The sequence below is a fragment of the Rutilus rutilus genome (assembly GCF_951802725.1).
Source record: "Rutilus rutilus genome assembly, chromosome: 1".
NCBI lineage: Eukaryota > Metazoa > Chordata > Actinopteri > Cypriniformes > Leuciscidae > Rutilus > Rutilus rutilus.
Window position 1 is genome coordinate 12,208,895 of NC_140209.1, and position 18,320 is coordinate 12,227,214.

At 41.3% G+C, this 18,320-nt stretch overlaps 1 protein-coding gene across 1 annotated transcript in view; it reads right to left on the bottom strand.

Moving 5' to 3' along the window:
- LOC311287692 (uncharacterized protein) overlaps positions 1-18,320 on the bottom strand; it is a 412,610-nt gene that overhangs the window by 166,876 nt on the left and 227,414 nt on the right. The window lies entirely within an intron of this gene.

Consider the following 18,320-nt stretch of genomic DNA (forward strand, 5'->3'; position numbering starts at 1 on the left):
TTGAGGTTTGGAAACATGTTTCTGCAGAGTGTGAGAACTCAGTTAGTTAAACCACACATGTTTTTAGAGAAACATTTAAAGAAAGAAGAGGAACTGACATCTTAACCCACACAGAACTGGTCATCTCTGAACCCAGTTTGGACTGAACCTGCTAAAACAAAAATAACTTATTTAATGGATAAATACAAGTATTTGTCTGGTACCTTTTATTGGATGCTGAATAAGACAAAACATTTTAAAATGGACTTATTATTCAGTCCCATAAGTACATAAAAACAGTTATTTGTACATTATGGCATTAATAACCTTATTAATATTGGTTGTCATTGCAAGAGTAAGACATGTTGTCATTCCTTAAAATCATGTTAAGGAATACATAAAGGATCTGCAATATATGGAAGTTAATCTTCTCTTGTTTTGTCTTATTCAGCATCCAATAAAAGGTACCAGACAAATATTTGTATTTATCCATTAAATAAGTTATTTTTGTTTTAGCAGGTTCAGTCCAAACTGGGTTCAGAGATGACCAGTTCTGTGTGGGTTAAGATGTCAGTTCCTCTTCTTTCTTTCTTCTTTAACCACACGTGTTTCTCTAATAAATTAATAAACTCTTCCAAACCTCAACAGTGAGTTCACCGCTCTGAAAATACTCCTGAAAATATGTAGTCACACTAGTTCCACATTGCTAAATTAAAACTAGACCAAAGGTTATTAAAATAGTTCTGGAAGCGCTAGAACTCAAAGCCAGAACACAAGGAGGACAAACGACAACAATTAGGCAGAAAACTGCACAAAATGTTATGTATGAAAACTTATCTGGCATACAAATGTATATGAATCATCTAAGGTTCACAGAAAATTCTTTACATTTTTGTTAAAATAATTATTTGTTAAGAAGCCGTTGAATGGCCGTATTCTGTTGTTTAATATGATTAATGGGTGGAAAAAAACACTGAATTGAGGCTGAAATGTACAGTATGTGTAATAAGCAAAGCTTCTGCCTACACCTTTTGGGTCACTGCGAGTTGTTTTGATCACATAGATTATATGATTATATAAAGGCCTACAGTTTGTTTTGAGCTTTTTTTTTTTTTTCTAACCCTATGGACCAAAATAAAATAAAAATATTATAAATAGAAGTCATAAAACATTTTTTACAAAGAGCCCATTTTTCTTGTGCATTTTCCCAGTAAAATTATTAACTCCATTAAGTCACTGGTTTCTTTTTAATAATCAACTCAAAACTCCAACACTTTTTAACCAAAACACTTTCCAGCTTCTCTTTATGCTCTCTAACAAAAAACAGCCAGTCTCTCTGTCCTCAGCTCATTAACAGCTTTTCTCCTTCACTCACAACAGCTGTGTCCCTGGTAACTGTAGTTCGGGACCAGGTGGCCATCTTGGTTTGTAGTCCCCATGCTGCAACCACCTAGATGGCACATACCTTGCCTCTGACAAACCCTCTCACGATGCCACACCACCTTTGTCTCCTTAAACGCTTGTTTTTTTGGGTCGACACCTTATAAAAACCTATTTCTGTGTTCTTTAGCTTGTTTGCTGTACACCCTTCAGGGAAAATAAAGGTTGATTATGTCCCTGTCAACACATGACCAACATCACCTGACTGTATTTTCTCTCAGCTTTTCTTGACAAATGTGCGTTAAAAACACACAATCAGCCAAAGAAGGAATGACACTGAACATGTCAAAGGTCAAATAACCCAATAACAGCAAACACTGTTCACCACAATGGTGACTTCAAATGAATCCATCATTTCGAATAAAATGTCATCATCTAAACCTCTGTTAATTCTCAATGAGAGCTTCTGTAGACGTCTGACAGAAATAAAGTCAGTCTGGTTAGTAATAAGTGAAGCTGGTAATGCTGTTTGTGGAGGTGTTTAATCCTCCTCTGCTGAGATCTTCAGAGATTGAGATGTCTTTTATCTTCAGTCAGTTGTAGTTCTTGTGTTTCTCTGTCCTTCAGTGATTCTGCTTGTTAACAGTAGGTGTTCATCAGTGTCTGGATTCACTCTGTCCTGTGGACTATATCAGTAATAGTGTAGGGAATAGTGAATGAGGGTATAGGGTGTGTTTGGGACACAGCCTCTGTGTGTTGATTCTGAACACTGATAATTCAGTCGTATTGCAGTAGACTACTTTATCAAAAACAACAAATGTTACCCAGAATGCATTATTTTTAGGGATGCTCATATTGACTGTTTAAGCGTTAACCGAAAGTAAAATGTTTGACCAATTAATACTATCAGTTAAACGTTTTTTTTTGTTTTGTTTTTTTTAAAGCTTTTTTTTTTTTTGCTGCATGGTTAAAAAAAATTAAAATTATAACCCATGGGGCGCATCAACACGCACAACCACACATGCCTACAGACATATTTCGCTGAGCAAGCAAAATGAAGCGAGTGAAAAGAAGAACTGTGTGGGACAATATCGACAGAAAGATGCGACGAAGTTACTTGAAAAATATGCTATGCGGTATTAAAATACAGCAGGAGTACAAGTACATTACAAGTCCAACAGTCGCAAGTACAATATCACTTGCGAAGCAAACATCCACAAGCAAATGAAAGGCGCTTCCCAAAGCTGGCCACTCCAGCGAGACGTTATCCCTGTATTCCCGGGACATCTGTGCCATCGGAGAGGGTGTTTTCGGCCGCGGGTCTGACTGTCTGTGCTCCAGACTAACCCCCGATCATGTAGACATGTTACTTTTTTTAAATAAAACAAGACATGGTGTGGATTGAGGTAGGCCTGCTATTTTTATTTGACGAAAAACTTAGTCTGACGGAAAAAAATAGCCGGTTTTTCAAAGCTTCAAGCGGATTCAGTATTTTCTTTTTGTCATCTTAATTTGTGAATTATTTAAGTTAAAAAAATACATTTCATGTATTCTTCTTGTGATGGTGCATCTTAGGGGAGGCTAGTAGTTAAAACTTATTGCGAACAATTCACACATTATTTTTTTATTTTTTTACCTCCTAAAGAATAAGTTGTGTAGTATTATTTTTAGCTCAGACATTACCACAAAAGACCTTTTTTTATTTTATTTTATTTCAACATTATACTTTTGACTATTCATTCATACATTGAGGTAGTGAAGAAAACGATAGATCGGCATTACATACATAAAGTAAAACAATAACGATATTTACAGATGGTCTAACCAGAATAGAAAATCTCTGCAGGCTATCATGTTTTGCTCTAGGGTATAGCTGACCAGACTTGCAACTATTTCACCAATGTCAGTTTTTGCATTTTTTTACAAATGTACACATAGAGAGTATTTCAGTGACTCCTGGAACTACACTAACATAATACTCATGCAGCACATCCAGAACTTTTCTGAGGATTACACCAATCGGCTCTTTGGTGTTAATAAAAAACATGGGGGTCACATCAGTCCATGAATTTGTCAGGCCTCTTACGACATCCAGTTCATTTTTGAGATTTGTTACACGTTTGGTATCCGAGCACAATCGATGATCCTGTGCATCAAGCCAACCATCTGGCCTCTGAAATGATCTTAAAACATACAGTCCAGCGTAGCTCTTAAACGACACTCATTGCCCGTGGCGCACTCACACACCTCCGGCTGCTTGTGCCCAGCATCGCCAGAACTCAACGGGCAGTCGCTCTCCATCAGGTTTTCTGTGAATTGTTCGCAATAAGTTCTGTAACAAACATTTAGAAAGGATGGGATGTATTTAATTTTGCGCATGCAAATATATTGAGTTACAATTAAAACGTGATATCAATATTGCGTAAAACACATCATTACCGAATTCAGGGGTGTTTAATAACTTCAATAGTTATTGAGCACCAGCTGATTTAAGTTTTTCTTCAAACAAAGAGACAAAAGTAATTTTCTGATAAATCATTGGACACTGATGCACTGTGTTTTGTTGTATGCACAGATTTTGAGGGTCACTTATAGAAAGATGTGTCCTTGTCTTTGTTTCGTGGCATTTTTAATTTAATAACATACATTTCAACACACAAAACGCACATTCGCAACTCTTGTAAATGTTTTCTTTTGCTGTAGATTAGGTGGTGCCGGCAACAGACATTTCTACCAGCTGCCGACATTCTAGGAAGACTGTTTTTCAAAGTGTCAGGAAAATAGACACGCTACAATAGATTGATCATGGTGATGTTAAAAATTGGTAAACAATTTCAAAAACTGTGTTTCAGAAGAAATGCAAACAAAATCAAAGATGCATAAAAAACGAAGGTGTCCAAAATGTTACATGCTAATATTTGCTCTTGTTTCAGAGTCGGTATGCTCCGGGTAAACTTTGTGACTTGTGTGAACTTTGATGAGGCCGAGAACAATAGCACTGTTAAACAATGTTTATGTAACAATGCAAAAATTAAACAATGCATAAATAACAATGTTCAATATAAACAAGAATCCAACTCTAATGCGACTGAGCTTGTTTCACATATAACTGTTGATTGTTAGATATAATAGTTAGATGATTTATCTAACAATTGAAATTTACGATATGTTAAAATATTTCGGCATTCTGCTGATGAGGCCAAAAACTGCTTACTAGGGCTGTCACTTTACGTTCGAAAATCGACTGCACAATCGATAGGACCAACCAACACAAGTTTCGAAAACGAAAATAGGGAATCGATTTTAACGGTCTTTTCTCGGAGCGCGTCCAGCTCGTCACGATACGCCCGCAGCGAACACAAACTATCTTTGTGTAGTAGTCATAGCTGCCTCGTTAATTTTGGTACAACCCTTGTATAAATGAATGGTAATCACCTAATTAGATACAGGTGTGCCATAGGTGCGTGAGTGTGTATAAAGAAGCTATTGCGTTGTCGGAGTGCGTTGACTGCTGCAAACTTGGACGCTGTTCTTTTGAGTTGTTCCCTTATGGGGATCTTCGAGCTGAGCCACGCATTATTTGGGTATGTTACCATGAAGAAATAAATATTTAATGTGGCGCGAGCTGTTGGCTATATGCATTCTGTTGTTTTTAGTATGCATCCTGGGCTGTTTATCTATCGTGGTCTGACGTTGGAAGGGCTGATTTGTTAATAATCAGGTGGGTAAATGATTTGATTTAATGGGTGGATATCCGCGAAAGGATTTGTTTATATCGTGTTCCCCTCTGTTGTAGCTAAAGAGGCCAAGAGCCGGTAATATGTCCGTGTGATGACAGCTGATTGGGACTGTGACCGGGCTTCCCCTTCCTTCCTGTTTGGTCTTTGCCTTCGTTGTCTTGAATGGACTACTGTCGCTGCGCGTTGCCGCGACGTTCCGTCTTGTCTCAACTCAACTGCGCCTGTTTGACCAGCCCACATCAAGTGAACTTGACATCGGGAGATTGTGAGACCCGAGTATTAATCCGTGTGGCCGTTTGGCCACCTCCGTACTGTTTCAACTGGAAGATTGTGTCCGTGGGGTTTGTATGGTTGTGTGGATGAATTCAAAGTTGATGTGAGTTGTTTGAGTGCGTTTGCTTATTGTTGGAAGTGTGTGCGAGCGTGTATGTGTGCGAGCGTGAGAAATAAGTATTAATGGTTGTGAGTTTGCGTGATCTTAAATGCATCGTGTGTGTATTGTTAATGGACAAGGTGTAATGTGATTTGCATCTATTATTTTGTTGCTTTTGTATTTTTTTTTGATTAATTTTGTATTTTTCTTTTTCCTTTGTTTATTGATTTGATTTATGATCATTTGATTGTATTTTTCTTTTTCCCTTGTTTGATTTGTGACAATTTGATATTGATTTTGTTAACTTTGTTGGACTGGCTGAGAAGGAGTGCTGACCACTCTAGGTCCAAGTTAATGGGTACCCTTGTTCACTGAGTGATTTGAGTCTTTTGAATTCCCTGTCACTTGAATGCACGTGTGCTTGTGGTGAAGTGAGTACATTACTGTACGTTTGAAGTGCTTGTAGTGAAATGGAATTGGGTAGGTTTGTTATTTCTCCTTGCCATCTGACATGTTATTTTTGATTTTTGTTATTTTCCTTTAGTTTTGATTCTGAAGCCACATCAACCCCTGGAGTATTGAAGTGTGTGTGTGTGTGTCGAGCTTTTAGTCTAGTTATTATAATAAAGTATTATTGTTATTTTCTATATTCACGTCTCTGCTGTGTCTTTGTGGGAACGAACCTGTGTGTCCTTATTGGACCATTATTTCCCTGGGTGAAATTCCCAGGGTGGCGTAGTCGGTGTTGTAATTATAATTGAGTCCAGAATAACGAAACCCACCTCTTCGGTGCTACATTCTGGCGTATGGTCGGCAGGGTCCCACATTGATTTTGGGCTGAGACGTGAATTTGTTTTTTTTATATTGTGTGGGGTGAATGTTGTATTGCTTTATTCTTTCTATTTTTTTTGTTGAAACAGGGCGGTGGTGTGTACTGAACGTCCTATCTCTTTTTGTTGGTAAGTCTCACTAATTTCTTAAGGATGGATGAGGAATTACGTGAACTACGAGATCTAGTGTTACAGCTGCGGGCTGAAAATGAGAAGTTGAGGCAGGATCGGACCATCGCAGATGCAGCTGAACCCAGACCTGGTCCGTCTAATGCGTCATCATTTTCTATTGACCCTCCGTCTGTAAATGCTGGTATTCCGGCTGCAGAGAGGTTTGTGTTTATACCACGAGATCGTAAGTGTCCTAAATTTAATGGTAGGGCGGGAATGGGTATAAACGAATGGGTTGACGAGGCGGAGGCCTGTATGAGGGTTCGTCATATGTCCATTGCCGATCGCGCATTCTTTTTATTTGATCATTTGGAAGGGGAAGCTCGGGAAGAAATTCGATATCGCCCAGCGATAGAGCGGGAAGACCCAGAGAAAATTATTTTTGCATTGCGTGAATTGTACGGTTGTTCCCAGTCTTATGTGGCTTTGCAAGAAGCATTTTTCTCTAGGAGGCAGCATGAGGGAGAAACCCTTTTGGAGTTTTCTTTGGCACTCATGGGTCTGCTAGAGAGGGTTAAACAGCGGTCGCCCAGTGGTCTGCCAAATGCTGACTCTTTATTGCGGGATCAATTCGTTGAACATGTACGTGAGAGCAGCCTCTGTCGAGAATTAAAGCAGCTCGTTCGTCGTCAGCCAAATTCCACCCTGCTGGAAGTGCGAAGTGAAGCTATACGATGGGAACAAGAAGGGACCCCGGGGGGTGCTAGAGGCCGTAGCCATTCAGTTCCGTCGGTCCAAGGCTTCCAGTATGGAGTGGGGGGAGGTGCACATACGGGGGTTGGTGGCGTACTTCCACGCTCTGAATTGAGTGAATTAAGAGAGATGTTTAAGGCACAGCAGAAGCAGCTCGAGCAGCTCACCCAAAGCGTCACAAGGTTGCAAGGACCTTCATCTCGTGTTCCATCTGCTCGTAGCGGCCCGATTATATGTAGGCGGTGCCATAGACCGGGACACATTGCCAGAGAATGTATTGGGGAGCGAGTGGCCCCTCATTCTAGGGACCTACCCCGTCATGCTGATTTGCCAACAGATGGTAGGCAACTTCGCTTTGGTCAACAGTCGGAAAACTAGTCCCCGCCGGGTCGCAGAGCCACGATCCGGTTGGGGAGAATTGCGGCTCAGAGATAGATTACAGTTCACGCTCGTTCCCACAGTTAGTGTCTTCGTGTCCCCACTTAGATGTTCATATAGGTGGGGTGGTTGTGTCTTGTTTAATAGACACTGGGTCAATGGTGTCTACGATTACAGAGACCTGTTTTCGTAGACATTTCGAACCGTGGGGGCAAGACCGTTTGAAGTCCTGCCAGTGGCTGCTATTGCGTGCTGCAAATGGGCTTTCTATTCCATATATAGGTTATTTGGAATTGGATGTTGAATTATGTGGGCACGCAGTCTCTAATTGTGGCATTTTGGTTGTTAAGGATCCCCCGGGAGGCATTGGTGTCCAAGCCCCTGGCGTACTAGGGATGAATGTCTTGGGGCGGTGTTACCAGCAGTTGTTCGGGCAGCATGGTAACGCACTTTTTAATTTTCCTTCTGTGGCTGGAGTACCTTCCTTTGTGAGGCAGGCCCTGCAACAGTGCCATCAAGTAAACACTCATCCTCCTTCTGGTTGTTCAGGGTGGGTTAGGGTGCGTGGTCCTCGGACGCAGCGAGTGATAGGCGGTACTATTACGTTAATAGCGGCGACCTGTTCAGAACAATTTGCGGATGGAGTAGTACTCCTTGAACCCCCTGAGTCTGGATTACCGGAAAATTTGTTGGTCTCGCCTGCATTGGTTCGCGTTGTTAAAGGCACAGTCTATGTACCAATAGTTAATGTGGGTACTTTAGATGTTATGCTTTTCCCGCGCAGGGTTTTGGGCACTTTAAGCAGCGTACATGTGGTTAGTTTACCTGCAGGCGTTACAGAAGTTCGGTCTAATACAATTACTGCAGATTCAACAGTTGCTCGCCCTGCGGAGCGAGCACAAATAGATGCGGTTGAGTTGGGTTCATTACCTGATGAGGAACAGAGCCAGGTTAGGGCCTTGCTGCAGCGGTATCAGTCAATTTTTGCCGTCAGTGAAAGTGACTTGGGGTGTACGAATCTCATCTCTCACGACATTCCGTTAGTAGATGAAACCCCTGTGAGGCAGCGACACCGACGTATTCCACCCTCCGAGTATGAGACCGTCCGGGCACATATAAATCAGTTGCTGGAGTCCCAAGTCATTAGGGAGAGTTGCAGTCCATATGCGTCCCCTATTGTCTTGGTGAAAAAGAAGGATGGTAGTCTACGCTTATGCGTAGACTACCGTCAATTGAATGCTAAAACCAGGAGAGATGCTTTTCCACTGCCCCGAATAGAGGAGTCGCTGGATGCACTGTCGGGAGCCCGCTGGTTCTCCACTTTAGATCTGGCCAGTGGTTATAATCAGGTTCCTGTCAGTGAGGGAGACAAGCCAAAGACCGCTTTTTGCACCCCGTTTGGACTATTTGAGTGGAATCGAATGCCATTCGGGCTCTGCAATGCTCCCTCCACATTCCAGCGACTAATGGAGCGGATCTTTGGAGACCAACAATATCAATCTCTTCTGTTGTATTTGGATGACATTGTAGTATTTTCGTCTTCTGTTAGCCAGCACCTGGAGCGGTTGGACGTAGTGTTCAGGCGTTTGGAGAGGGAGAATTTGAAGGTGAAGCTGGAGAAGTGTGCCTTTTTCCAGCCCGAGGTAAAGTACTTAGGCCACGTTATTTCAAGTGAGGGAGTCGCTACTGATCCCTGCAAAATTGAGGCGGTAATACAGTGGCCTCGGCCCTCTACCGTTAAAGAGTTGCGTTCATTTCTCGGTTTTGCCAGCTACTACCGCCGTTTTGTGGACGGGTTCGCAAAGTTGGCGGCCCCTTTACATCGGCTGGTAGGAGAGCTGACTGGAAGCAAGCGTAGGCCAAGGCAGCAAGAGGAGGCATTCTCTAGTGCTTGGAGTAGAGAGTATCAAGACCGCTTTGAGGAGTTAAAGAGTAGGCTTACCACGGCCCCTGTTCTGGCATACGCTGATTTTGCCAAACCGTTTGTCCTTGAGGTGGATGCGAGCCATGGAGGGCTCGGGGCCGTCCTCTCACAGGAGCGGGATGGTAAGGTGCGACCAGTTGCTTACGCCAGCCGTAGTCTTAGACCTAACGAGCGGAACCTGTCAAACTACAGCTCCATGAAGCTGGAGTTTTTAGCACTCAAGTGGGCTATGACCGAACGCTTTAGAGAATATCTGTTGGGAAATAGGTGTATAGTGTACACTGATAATAATCCCCTCAGCCACTTGGCCACTGCCAAGCTGGGTGCTACGGAACAGCGGTGGGTTGCTCAATTAGCTGCCTTTGACTTCGACCTCAAGTATAGGTCAGGTAAGAGTAATACAAATGCAGATGCCTTGTCTAGGTTGCATTCTCCAGTGGCAGTAGGGGGCTTAGGCTCTGGCACCACAATACCATCTGTGTTGAGGAGAGCAATGGGGGTGGATCTTGTAGCTGCGGCCACCCAGTGTGCCATGTCTATGTTCCCTGGCCATTCGCCTGTGGAGCTGGCGTCCTTGCAGGCTGCTGACCCAGTGATTAGCGAAGTTCTGGGATTCTGGAAACGCAGGAGATATCCTGGTCCGGAAGAACGAAGGAAGCTGTCGAGACATGGTTTGGTCCTGTTACGGCAGTGGAAACGTCTGGTAGAGCGAGATGGGGTCTTGTACCGAAGGGTGATGCGTTCCGATGGTAAGGAGGAGGCACTGCAGTTGGTTTTGCCAACCATTTTAAAGACTGATGTTCTGACTCAACTCCATCAAAACCATGGCCATCAAGGTGTGGAACGCACCCTTGGACTTGTCCGGCAACGATGTTACTGGCCTGGTGAAGCAGCTGCGGTGGCGAATTGGTGCCAGCGGTGTGAACGTTGCCAAGTGGCGAAAGATACAAGGCCACCGGCCCGGGGACCTATGGGCCATTTGTTGGCTTCCTGCCCTAACGAGATAATCGCTATTGATTTTACGATTCTAGAACCATCTAGTTCGGGAGTGGAGAACGTGCTGGTGATTACTGACATCTTTAGTAAGTACACAGTTGCTGTCCCAACTCGTGATCAGCGGGCAGAGACGGTGGCACGACTGCTAGTGACTGAATGGTTCTGTAAATTTGGTGTCCCAGCGCGTCTTCATTCGGACCAGGGTCGTAATTTTGAGTCTGGTTTAATTCGCCAGTTATGTGCCCTCTATGGGATTGTTAAGTCACGAACCACTCCATACCATCCAGCTGGAAATGGGCAATGCGAGCGGTTTAACCGCACACTACACAATCTTTTGCGGACCCTTCCAAGCTCGAGAAAGCGAGACTGGGTAGCATGCCTTCCTCAAGTGGTGTTTTGTTATAACACCACCCTCCACCAGACTACAGGAGAGTCGCCACATTTTTTAATGTTTGGCCAGGAGGCACGATTACCGGTGGATTTCTTACTGGGTAGCATTCCGGAGCCCATAGAAGGTGAGATACATGAGTGGGTGTTAGAGCACCAAACTCGACTACAGGTAGCTTTTGAGGGAGCTCGAGAACGGTTGCGAGTTGCAGCAAAGAAGCGTAAAGAGCAGCATGATCTATTAGTTCGGGATGCCCCGCTCACTGTAGGGCAGTTGGTGTATCTTCGCAATTATGGGGTCCGAGGGCGTCATAAGATCAGTGATCTTTGGAGCCCTGTGCTATTTCAGATCCTGCGAGCACCTGAGGAAGGTGGTGTAGTGTACACTATTGCTCCTGCTGATGACTTGACCCAAGTAAGAACGGTACATCGTTCCTTGATTAAGGGTCGATTGGGGTCTGAATCAGAGGCCCCAGATGAATTTGAGCACCGATCAGATCCAGAGGAGAATCCCCCTCCTCTGGAGGAAAGTTACCTTCATCTGGAGGAGGAAGATGTTGATCTGGTGAGGCTTGTTAGAGTAGGCGTTGGGAGTGCCGAGCTTACGGGCCAAGGTCATTCCCAGGGTCCCTTGGGAAATATTGTTCCACCTCTGAGGACAGATGTGGTGCAAGTAGAAACCCCTGTGTTTGTTGAGAGAGAGGTGAGGCCTGAACCAGTCGATTTATCTGGTGAGGTTGTAAATACGGTTAGAAAGACCAGTCGAGTTACGGCGGGCCAGCATTCTAACGTGAATCGCCTCCCTAGGCCAGCGATTGGGCCAAGTGGGGCAGTTAATGCGGTCACGGCAGTCTTTAGGCCATGGATCTGAGTTGTCATGTGATCGCCGGGACGTCGATCCAGTTCGGGGGGGTGGATTGTAGTAGTCATAGCTGCCTCGTTAATTTTGGTACAACCCTTGTATAAATGAATGGTAATCACCTAATTAGATACAGGTGTGCCATAGGTGCGTGAGTGTGTATAAAGAAGCTATTGCGTTGTCGGAGTGCGTTGACTGCTGCAAACTTGGACGCTGTTCTTTTGAGTTGTTCCCTTATGGGGATCTTCGAGCTGAGCCACGCATTATTTGGGTATGTTACCATGAAGAAATAAATATTTAATGTGGCGCGAGCTGTTGGCTATATGCATTCTGTTGTTTTTAGTATGCATCCTGGGCTGTTTATCTATCGTGGTCTGACGTTGGAAGGGCTGATTTGTTAATAATCAGGTGGGTAAATGATTTGATTTAATGGGTGGATATCCGCGAAAGGATTTGTTTATATCGTGTTCCCCTCTGTTGTAGCTAAAGAGGCCAAGAGCCGGTAATATGTCCGTGTGATGACAGCTGATTGGGACTGTGACCGGGCTTCCCCTTCCTTCCTGTTTGGTCTTTGCCTTCGTTGTCTTGAATGGACTACTGTCGCTGCGCGTTGCCGCGACGTTCCGTCTTGTCTCAACTCAACTGCGCCTGTTTGACCAGCCCACATCAAGTGAACTTGACATCGGGAGATTGTGAGACCCGAGTATTAATCCGTGTGGCCGTTTGGCCACCTCCGTACTGTTTCAACTGGAAGATTGTGTCCGTGGGGTTTGTATGGTTGTGTGGATGAATTCAAAGTTGATGTGAGTTGTTTGAGTGCGTTTGCTTATTGTTGGAAGTGTGTGCGAGCGTGTATGTGTGCGAGCGTGAGAAATAAGTATTAATGGTTGTGAGTTTGCGTGATCTTAAATGCATCGTGTGTGTATTGTTAATGGACAAGGTGTAATGTGATTTGCATCTATTATTTTGTTGCTTTTGTATTTTTTTTTGATTAATTTTGTATTTTTCTTTTTCCTTTGTTTATTGATTTGATTTATGATCATTTGATTGTATTTTTCTTTTTCCCTTGTTTGATTTGTGACAATTTGATATTGATTTTGTTAACTTTGTTGGACTGGCTGAGAAGGAGTGCTGACCACTCTAGGTCCAAGTTAATGGGTACCCTTGTTCACTGAGTGATTTGAGTCTTTTGAATTCCCTGTCACTTGAATGCACGTGTGCTTGTGGTGAAGTGAGTACATTACTGTACGTTTGAAGTGCTTGTAGTGAAATGGAATTGGGTAGGTTTGTTATTTCTCCTTGCCATCTGACATGTTATTTTTGATTTTTGTTATTTTCCTTTAGTTTTGATTCTGAAGCCACATCAACCCCTGGAGTATTGAAGTGTGTGTGTGTGTGTCGAGCTTTTAGTCTAGTTATTATAATAAAGTATTATTGTTATTTTCTATATTCACGTCTCTGCTGTGTCTTTGTGGGAACGAACCTGTGTGTCCTTATTGGACCATTATTTCCCTGGGTGAAATTCCCAGGGTGGCGTAGTCGGTGTTGTAATTATAATTGAGTCCAGAATAACGAAACCCACCTCTTCGGTGCTACATTCGCATTTTTTAAATACATTTTAGTAACATGTTATTATTCGTTGGTTATATATTTTATTTATAATAATTTAAAAATAGAGATTAGTTAATTTTTTAGAACCAACTGTGTGTGTGTGTGTGTGTGTGTGTGTGCGCGTGCAAAACAGCTTAGAAATTATATTAAATTATTTATTTATTTAATTTTTGAAAATGTAAAAATGCCTTTTTCTGTGATGGTCGTATTTAGGTGTACGGGATAGCATATGCAGTTACAGTACAAAAATCATTATGGCTATGGAAAGCCCCCACCATACAAATTTAAACCCCGCAAGAACAAAAATGTTGATTGAATCTTTTCATATAAATGAGATTTAAGACGACTAAGTAAGAGGCAGCATTATTACAGCATTATTAGAAAATAATAATGTCCCCAGCAATCCCTCTGCGCTCTGGAATGTGGAGGGCGGGAGGGAGCTCGATGCTGATGCTTGCATGCGACACACATCCTGATATCTATAATCCTCATAACTTCCATTATATCACACACATCCTGATGTCAGAGCTCAAAAATAACCCTCGTCATAATTGATCTTAATTGATAATTGTTCATGATTTTTTCTGGGTTTTTTTTCTAAATAAAAATCAGTAAATTTATTCTCGTTTTTTTTTTTTTGTCATGAAAGCCTATTAATAAAATTATGCCCCATTATAAACAATATGGTACGACCGTTTGATTGACGAACTTACTGCCCAATGATTCTAGGTGGTCTTGGAAATGATTGGCTGGAGTTTTTCGAGTCCTGCCCGTTCCACAGATGATTAAATTGCTTAATTTTCAGTTCAGTGCTTCTAACTCAGTGGCTGTAAGTGGGTTAGGAATAGGATTTCAAGTGATTTTGAAAAAATAGACAAAAAAAAAAAGAATCACATACCTTTAACTGTCCAGATTTGGATCAGATGATCACTGGATTGATCTGAGACACACTCCTCACACCAGCAACCGGCCCTCATGTTGTTTGCCGTGATCACGCTGTGCCATCACTGCCACACACGGCTCAGCTCCGGCTGACAGGAGACCAGCAGAGACTATTAAACTGGACAAGCTCTCTGTCACACCTGACGAGGTAAGAAGCCCAAATATGAGCCCCTTCGAAACACAAGACTCAATGCTGTTTGCTCTGTGACCTCTGCCGTTTTTATTAACGTCGACTGTCATTGAGGTTTGAGTCAGTTGCTCAATTTGACCTCTGGATGGCAGAAGAGCTGCTCTGAAGTGCTCTTACAGGGACTGAGGACTGACTTTACATTAGCAAGTGAAGTGTTTTCTTACACACCAATTTGTTACTTTATTTCTAGACTGAAGAATAAATGTGGTTCACACAGGTTTCTAACTTCTTCCACTCGATGACACAACGCTTCAACTGTAGAAACGACAGTAATAATGGCGCATCAGTCCACAGTAAGCAGCTCTTAAACAGCACTATTGCAACTCAAGCATTTTGTGTTTAATGGCATAAACTGCAAACATTAAATGTGTGATTCAGACATTTGTGTTCTATCAAGAGTTAAAAATAACAATAATCCATTAGATCTGTTGAGATTTCTGCTGTAGATGAAAAACTGTAAGTGTGTGTCTGATCTTCAGCAGCTTCTGATCATCTTCATTTCAATTTTATTGCCTCTTATATTCTGTGTATCGGTTACAAACAGTTTTCTCTTACTTTCTGTTATGTTTGACTTACTAACTAACTAGGTTGGCTTGATAAATAATAATAATAATAATAATAATAATAATAATAATAATAATAATAATAATAATTATTATTATTATTATTATTATTATTGTTGTTATAAGCTTTCCTGTAGCTCAAACAGTAGAGTGCAGGCGCTTGCAACGCCAAGGTCATGGGTTTGATTCCCAGGGAAAGCTTTACTAGTTCTTCTTCTACTACTTGCCTCTGCTACTTCCTACCGTTTTGCGCTTCCGGCAATGTCGGGACGTCATCTTGTACAGTAGATGGCGGTAATACTCCTAAGGAGTGAGCAGCCAGTAACAAGTTCTCGGATCTCGCGCATGCGTCCTGGCGCTCCCGTGAACTCTTGTCAGAGGCCCACATTGAAGAACACTAAGAGTTGAATAAAGTCGTTATTTTTGTTGTTTTTTCGCACAAAAAGTATTGTCGTCGCATGATAAACTTAATGTAGAGCCACTGTAGCCACTTGGACTATTTTAACATTTTCTTCACTGAAGTTTCAGTCCCTCTGAAAGCCTATGGAGGAGTGATCCAGCTCTCAGATTTCATCAAAAATATCTTAATTTGTGATCCGAAGATGAACGAAAGTCTTACATGGTTGGAACAACATGAGGGTGAGTAATTACTGACAGAATTATCATTTTTGGGTGAACTAACCAGCAAAAATCCCACAGACTGTCATTGATGGAATATTCAAATGAGCCAAAACTGATCAAACTCCAAATGACAATAATTCACATTTAAACAGACAGAAGCCCATTAGACTCAATAAATCTGACATTATATCTAATATTTCAGAATCAGAAAGAGCTTTATTGTCAGGTATGTTTGCACATACGAGGAATTTGTTTTGGTGACAGAAGCTTCCACAGTACAAACAGACTGACAGTGACTGGACACAGATAATAAACATAATAGGTAACACTTTATAATAACTGCACGCTATTAATCATTAGTCTAATACAGAATTAGATAGAACTGTTATATATAAAAGGAGACAAAAGTAGACAGTAATGAAAAGTTATTAGCGTATGCCGTGTGGTTCTTCTAAGCTTTATAAACATATTATGCTATTTGAATGCTTTAGTAGAGTAAAAAAGTAACATACAGCACCTTTACACTCAGATCTTGAAGAATGTGCAGTCCTGTGGCTCCCTCTAGTGCTCAACATTGGTGGGTTATGAATCACATTGATATATATGGCTGATTTTTTTCTGATAATATACTCACATTAAGCTCAAATTCACTAATTCATGGTAATTTATTTCATGCTTTAACAGTTGAATTATAAACTTGCTATGAACTCTAAACCACCCAGTTTAAAAAATATATATATAAAAAACTTTTTTTTGTGATCATGTTGATGTTTATAGATGTTTTGTCTTTTTTGTAGATTTATTATTGCAGACAAAATATGTTTAGAACACGGATTATAGTTCATGGATTATAGTGCTTGAACGTGTTAATCATTTTGGTACTATATTCATCCCATATGTTTCTCACTAGAAACATGGGATTTGTCTATAACGTATAAAAAATGAATTATTAATTAATTAAATCACAGTTAAGACACTTGCGATTGCATTTCCATTAAGTGGAGGGGGCGTGTTCGGCTCGGAATGCATTTTCAATTTCACACTGAATTTTGACATTCATTGCGGGACATTTAATGAAAATGCAATCGCAAGTGTCTCAACTGTGAGTGTAAATGCAATTAAGAAAAATAACATTTAAATGATCATTTTGCTTAAAATATCTTATCATTTCTGTAATACATTTTAATTTTGCAACTTATAAAGCGTTAAAAATTTCTTCAATTTACATATTAAAACTAGTGTATGAAATGGCAAATGTAAATTATATAATTGAATTATCATTTTTATTTTGCACCAACATTGCACAAATGTAATGGAAAATGTACATTTAAATACAGAAATGCATTGTCATTTTTACATATTACATTTCAAATTGAAAATTGCTACCCACATGCTACCATAGTACACATGCCATCAATGTGGGAAGAGTTTCACAAACAAACAATGTCTTGAGCATCACATGAGAGTTCACACTGGAGAGAAGCCATTAATGTGTGATCAATGCGGCAAAACATTTATCTGTGCATCACACCTGAAGAAACACCTGACAGTTCATCCGCATTCATGTTCTGTGTGTGGAAAGAGTTTTTCACTTCAACTTTAAAAGTACATCAGAAAATTCACACTGGTGTAAGAATTCACATGTGCTTTGAGTGTGAGAAGACTTTTACTACAGCGAACAGTTTAAAATTGCACCAGAGAATTCACACTGGAGAAAAACCTTACAAGTGTTCACACTGTGACAAGAGATTCAGTCAGTCATCATCTCTGAAAACACATGAGAGGATCCACACTGGAGAGAAGCCGCACACGTGTGATCAGTGTGGAACCAGTTTCTATTATAAAACTCACCTGAAGCGACACATGAAGATCCACACAGTGCAGAAACCACATCACCACAGTCTGAGATCACGGTGAGTAGTTCATCTTTATGTGCTGAGAAACAAAAGTCTCTTCTGTGTAAGTTAGTTTCCCAACAGCCACGATGAGCGAGAGGACATTATCTACTAACTCATGTTCACACCAACACGAAAGTTCAGTCCGATTTTCAAATGCAATTTCTCTGTTCAGACCAATGCATAAGATAGCAGTAGATGCAAATTCACTCTCTCACTGTAGGTGGCGCTCCTGGAAAAGCAGAAATAAAGCACTATACAACTTTCTGTTACTGACACCGACTTGTTAAGAAGAAGAATGTCAAACAGTATTTGCATGTTTTCAAACAGCCGTTCAGAATTTTGTTTTTGCTATGGTGATTATTAAGATTATTATGGTATTAAGAATACAGAGATGAGAGAGACGCTTCCAGATTATTTCTCTGTTAATCAAGTATGTTTAGTTTTTTATGTGTATGCAAGGCTCCTCATACAGTGGATGTGATACAGTTCATCGCCAGAATAGTGCGCGCACCACTCGATTTAACCTTGCCATGCAGGTCGCACATGTGCTTTGAATTGCATTGTTTTGCAGTAATCGGTTGTTCCACAAGGTGGCAGCACTGGCCCGGGCTGTTGATTCCCAGTATAAAACCAAACTAAAGGGATCGAACAACAACAGACGCCTGCATTGACAAGCGATTGTGTGAGGGGGTCAAGAGATAGCCGTAACTTTTAAAAGATTACAAAACATGGTTTCACTTTATTTTAATGGTCCCTTTAACACATTCTGTTGAGTATAAGTAATG